This window comes from Centruroides sculpturatus, unplaced genomic scaffold (genome assembly GCF_000671375.1).
Source record: "Centruroides sculpturatus isolate CEXI.00-Female unplaced genomic scaffold, Cexi_2.0 scaffold1016, whole genome shotgun sequence".
Taxonomy (NCBI): Eukaryota; Metazoa; Arthropoda; class Arachnida; order Scorpiones; family Buthidae; genus Centruroides; species Centruroides sculpturatus.
The window spans coordinates 295162-301005 of record NW_019385415.1 but is presented as its reverse complement, the minus strand read 5'-3'; the positions used below and the strand labels follow the sequence as shown (position 1 = coordinate 301005).

The 5844-nt window shown below is 33.2% G+C and overlaps 1 long non-coding RNA gene across 1 annotated transcript; it reads left to right on the top strand.

The window, feature by feature from the left end:
* The first annotated feature begins 7 nt into the window (after positions 1-7).
* Positions 8-2459, top strand: LOC111638756. The gene is made up of 4 exons (XR_002758933.1): positions 8-189; positions 803-937; positions 1527-2165; positions 2237-2459. It is a non-coding gene; the product is annotated as an uncharacterized LOC111638756 (long non-coding RNA).
* The last annotated feature ends 3385 nt before the right edge of the window (positions 2460-5844 follow it).

The window sequence follows — 5844 nt, the reverse complement described above, 5'->3', positions numbered from 1 at the left end:
CGTTATGGTTCCTCCAACAAAGATCGAAGTGAATAAAGACTTCAGAAAGCAAGAGGATAGCACGGAGAATAGTTTTGGATATAATATTGGCTATTCTATTGGATATACCATTGGATGTGCTATTAGAGATAGAAAGGCATTGAAAAAAGCCGGATCTTTCTTCAAGGCAGTATGGAAACCAGTCAAGAGGTAAGTTTCTGTATATGTCAGTACAAACAAAGTTCGATTTAGCTCGGTCATTCGTTCGCCGTTACAATTCTCACTGAATCCAGTATGATGCTAATCCAAAGTAGCTCAAACAGCAACAATTATACACAGTATTAAGATGTACACAGAGATTTGAGCTTGAAACCTTCGTAATTTTTATGAAAATGGCATAACTTTCCTATATTTTTGGCGCTACATCGAGATTTACCAAACTAGTTTTATTTCTAATCCAATGAAAAGATAAGCTACAAATGAAAACAATAATAACAAGCAATTATTTATTGTGACATGGTCACAATGTCGGGCTGCAATTTTTAATAGAGGAAATTTATAGTACAATTTTTCCAAATTGCAGCCCAGTAATTATAAAGCTTTTAAAATAGTAAAATTGAATTTAAAGTATCGCTGAAAGAATATCATTTAGAATGAATAAATATAACAATTTTTGATTCTCAATTTGATATGATGCAACATTTACAATTAATCAATATAAATACAGCCGAACCTCGATATTGCGCTCTCGATATGTTTTGATAAAATTCATATTCAGATGTAGTTTTTCAATAAATAATTAAACTTGTTTTTCACATTCCAGATCAGCGCAAAAGGTGTGGAAAAACATGAAGACTGGACAAACTGAATACGTTCAGTTTGAATAAGGATCTCTTTTTCTCCATCATTGAATCAAGTATAGGATTTATCTGCTTGATTTCGTCCGAGTTCGTTTCGGGTAAGTGTTTAATCGGAATATTTTTGTATTTTACACTCAGCACTTAGGAGATTTTCCACTATCAACTTATAAATTAAACACAATTTTTATCCCCAATGTACCACCAACACAAAATGGCCAGGTAACAGGAGAACAGGAAACGTGTATTAACATGGAGATACATTATGTTCTTCATACGATTCAGATTTTACATATAGACAGATTAGGCTAGGCTTTTAAAGCATTAGAAATACATATATACAATATATGTATATTCTTGGCCAAGTAACGACAAAAATATATTCTGAAAGTGTACTAGTCTCGTAACGTAGGAAAATAACAGCATAAATGGGAGTAAAGATTAAAATATTCAGCAAGTTTATGTGAATATGAGTACACGAAGATTCTAAAGTAATCAAATTAATCATAATATATTTGAATCATAATAAATGACACAATAGTAGCGAATTAACAATTATGCACTGAATAATTTTCGCTTGATTCGTGTATAATTGTTTTTAGAAGGAAATAAACTTACTGATTTAAAAATTATTTAAATAATTGAATATTTTAGATAAAAATATTGATTATTTTCATTTTATTTTCACAGATTTTAGAAGAAATTTAGAGATTTTCATCTCTACGCAGTGTACATACACTGTTTTCTTTATTTGTTATGTTTATTGTTTTGTTTGTGTTTGTTCGTTTTCAATTTAAAAAAAATTTAAAAATTTGAAATTTAAAATATATTTCTTGATTAATGGAATTGCTCACCTGTATTGAGAATGATTTGAATACTTCTAATTATATGGACTTAACGACTGTGGCTTCCTCGAACTTGACTTTATCTCGATTATGGCACTTTAACTCAATTGTGACTTCCTTAATTTTGACGTTATCCCGATTTTGACTATAATTTTAATTATATCCCGATTGTGACGTCTCGATTATTGATTTTAACTGGATTGTGACTTCACCAATTTTGACTTCCAATTGCGTCCTCTCGAACCTTGTCTTTACTTTGATTGTGACTCTTCTAATTTGAATTTCTAATTGTGTCTACCCGATTTTTGGCTTTCGATAATTGTGTCCGTTGTTTGTTTTGTTGATGATGAAATTATTTGCCAAGTATCAATAAATTCACCAAGTCGTGACATTGAACCAAACAAAACAAGAAAAAGTAGACACGGTTTCGACAAATAAATAAAACAAGATTTCTGAAATATTAAAAGATACACATCATGAAATGGTAAGTAGATTTATTCTTAAGAAATAACAAATTTTAGATAAGTGTAACTAAGCATTGCTTGTCGTTTTCAGATTACGGACCCTGATCCTGAACTTCTATGATTAAGAAGCATTCGGAGAGTTCGAGAGAAAGGACTTCAAAAATTATCGACAAGCAAACAACATGGATTCATTCGAATTACATTGAATTAAACGCGTGCATAGTGCAGCTGCAAAAGAAAGGAATTTTAATCAATCTAAGAATGCTTCGGAAAGATGTTCTCCACAGTTTTCCACAGTTCTGGCATTGCATCAATTTGAGAACTTCTAAATTAATCATTTTTTTACAAAGATAGTTTGATGAATGATTAAATGCGACTAGAATAATAATATTAAAAAAGTACAAATTGTCTGTGTAAATACTTTTCGTTGTCTAATAAACACATTTGTTTGATTTTGCTTCCAATTATTTCATGATCACAAAAACTTGTCGTTTTTTTTCTACTTTAGTTTAAAATTAAACGTGAAAAGCTTGTATTGTCGAATAATTGGAGTGGTGCAAGTTTGCGCCAGGTTCTAGACAAGTATGTAAAATGTTTACCCACTTCCAATTTATCAGTGTATAAGGTATTTAAATACAAGTTGTTTACGAGGTCTGTTCAAAAAATACGCGGACTGTTTGAATTGCGCGGCTTCAGTTGGTTCCAGAAGAATCCGCTTGGTGTTGCTAGGTTTGTACAGATCGTCTAGTGATAAATCCGTTTCCCGATTACAGATACTGTATCTTTATTTGTTGATTAGCTACGCGGTTTTTAGTGAAGTGCGATTTTTTCGTTTGTCGAATTTCAGAATGAATGACCTAATGGAGAAACGACTTGCTATGAAATTTTGTGTTAAACTTGGAAAATCTGCGAATGAAACATTTGCTATGCTCAATACGGCTTACGGTGATGTTGCTATGAAGCATACAGCATGTTTGAAGTGGTCCCCAGACCCAAAAACGCTCTCCAAGTTCGATCCAATGTCAAGGTGATGCTGACAGTTTTCTTTGATGCTAACGGTGTTGTTCATTACGAGTACCCCCCAAAGCGCCACAGTGAACCAGATTTACTACATTGAAGTTCTGAAACGTCTGAGAGACGCCATCCGTCGCAAAAGCCCAGAAATGTAGAGGAGTGGCGACTGGTTTCTCCATCTCGACAATGTTCCAGCCCATTCAGCCCTCAGAACTCGTGAGTTTTTGGCCAAACACTCGATCACTGTTCTTCCCCACTCCCTACTCACCTGACCTTGCTCCTTGTGACTTTTTCTTGTTTCCCAAACTCAAAATACCCTTGAAATTAAGAAGATTTGTGACGATTCCTGTGATTAAGGCAAATGCGACGAAGGCGCTGAAAGACATTACAAAAGAAGCATCGCAGGACTGTTTCAACAAGTGGAAACACCATTGGGATAAGTGTGTGCGTTGGGAAGGAGAGTACTTTGAAGGAGACCCAGACATGTAACTTCTACATAAAGTACATTTTGTTTTATGACGTCAGTCCGCGTACTTTTTGAACAGACTTCGTACATACGTGTCACAAAAACAACAGTTTTTTTTAATGTTCATATTTCCAATATCAGTATATATCCAGGGTGGCCAAGTTCCTTGATAGTCCGAGCCATTTTTCAAAATTTGAAATTTTTCGCGAGCCGCAATTAAATACACATTAAAAAAATATGCAAAAAATTCCAGATTATGAATTATATCCGTAGCAAGAGTGATACAAATTGTTTCCTCCAGAGCACAATGTCAACTGTCCGTTGCAATGACAGTTTACAAATTCAAAATCGGTCTGGAGTCGGTCGATAATGCCACTGTTTATGTTCGTTCGCGCAGTTTTCGATGAGTCATATCATTCTTAACTTGGACAGAAATGAAATTTGTTACAACGTTGCACTTAGTCTTTCATATTTGTTGTTAGTAATTTAAAAGACATTTTGAAAAAATATAATAACACAAAAATGAAAAGGGAACTCGGGTACATTTATCGAGAGCCACAAATAATCCTTCGCGAGCCGCAGGTTGGCCACCCCTGGTATATATTGTTCTATCAGAGACAGTATACGTGGCATATATAATTAAAATACTGAGTATATATACAGTTTATTATTTATCTTTGCAACTGTAAAAATATCATTTTAATCGAATTCTAACTAGCAAACGGATTGGTCACTTTAAATGACACAAAAATTACGACAACACGTATATACTAGTAAATTAATTAATTATTAATTCGTCAAGAAACGACAAAGAAAGATGAAACTTGTTATGAACGGTAGGGTGGACAGAGGTCGGTTTAGACAGAGTTCGAATGTCCAGTTTCCAAGGCGATTTACTTCGAGGGGTGAGAAATGTGTTCGATATTCTTGCATTTATGCAGTATAATATCATTTATGATCTAAGCGACTAATAAAAATCGATATAGGGATTTGTTTGCTTTTTAGTTATGAAGTAGGTGTGGCCGGATGGCCGGGCGATAACCCCTTCTTCGGTTAAGGAAACTTGGAAAAATTGGGACAAGAGGGAAAGGGGAAGTAAAAATTTGAAGAAAAATGTGAATGTAATTTATGGAGAGCCTCATATTAATATTCTCAAATACAGTAACTCATCAATAAACATAATTTATTGACCTTTAATATAAAGAAGTTCTATGAATATTTGTCTTACAGAAACATCACGATGAGCCTGATTATCTGATGTCGTTGGTCAGACATTTGAGCTTTATCTGAATAAAACAGCAATGATACGGATGGGAAAAACCAGTAGTTAGGGGGAATAGACTATTTATTTATTTTATGTATTTGCTGATCCACACTTCTCTCATCATAGGTATCATCATCTATGTTAGCCAAAGACATTCGCTTTAGTGGTTTTCGTGGTACCCCTAACTGTCTGCGGATGCTGAGGAAAATTAAACTTTGTACAAACCGATGTTTCATGCAAATTGATGTATCCGTTCTGTGTGTAGAAACAGTTAGGTTCAAAGTGCCGAATGCAAAGAACACTACTATTGCTCGGTTTCCATTTGTCACAGCGTATCGGCCGACCGAAGTATTGCTTATTTTTAGGAAACCTCTCAACAAGCTATCCATCGTGAGATAGTTTTACGTACAAAAAACGATACCATATCATTGGTCTGCGATCAAAACCTCGTAACTTCAATATTTGCTCAAACTTAATTAATTCTAATATATCTAGAATTTTCCTTTTTCCAGTAAAATAATAAATACTATCGCAGATATTGAAGATGCAATTTTTCATTGTAACCTTAAAAAAGAAAAGAATGAACCTAGAATTAAAATATGTGAAGACTTAAAAAAAGCTTAATATCAAGAAAAGGTGCATTCAGGATCATAAAGCAAAATTTTATATAGGTAAATATACTAGAATTAATAAATTTATTTAAAAATATAATTTATATGTATTAAAAGCAGATAAGTCAAATCAAATAGTTATTATGGATTTACATGAATTATAACTGAAATTATAACTGAAGAAACGAGAAATTATAACTGAAGGAAACTTCGAAAAATTGGAAAAAGACTCGTTTATTGAAATACAACGAACATTAACAGAAAATTGAAGAAACTAGTGAAAGAGGATCATATCCAAGCGAATCAAAGTAAAGAAATACTCCCAAAGGAAAATATAAGAGTTC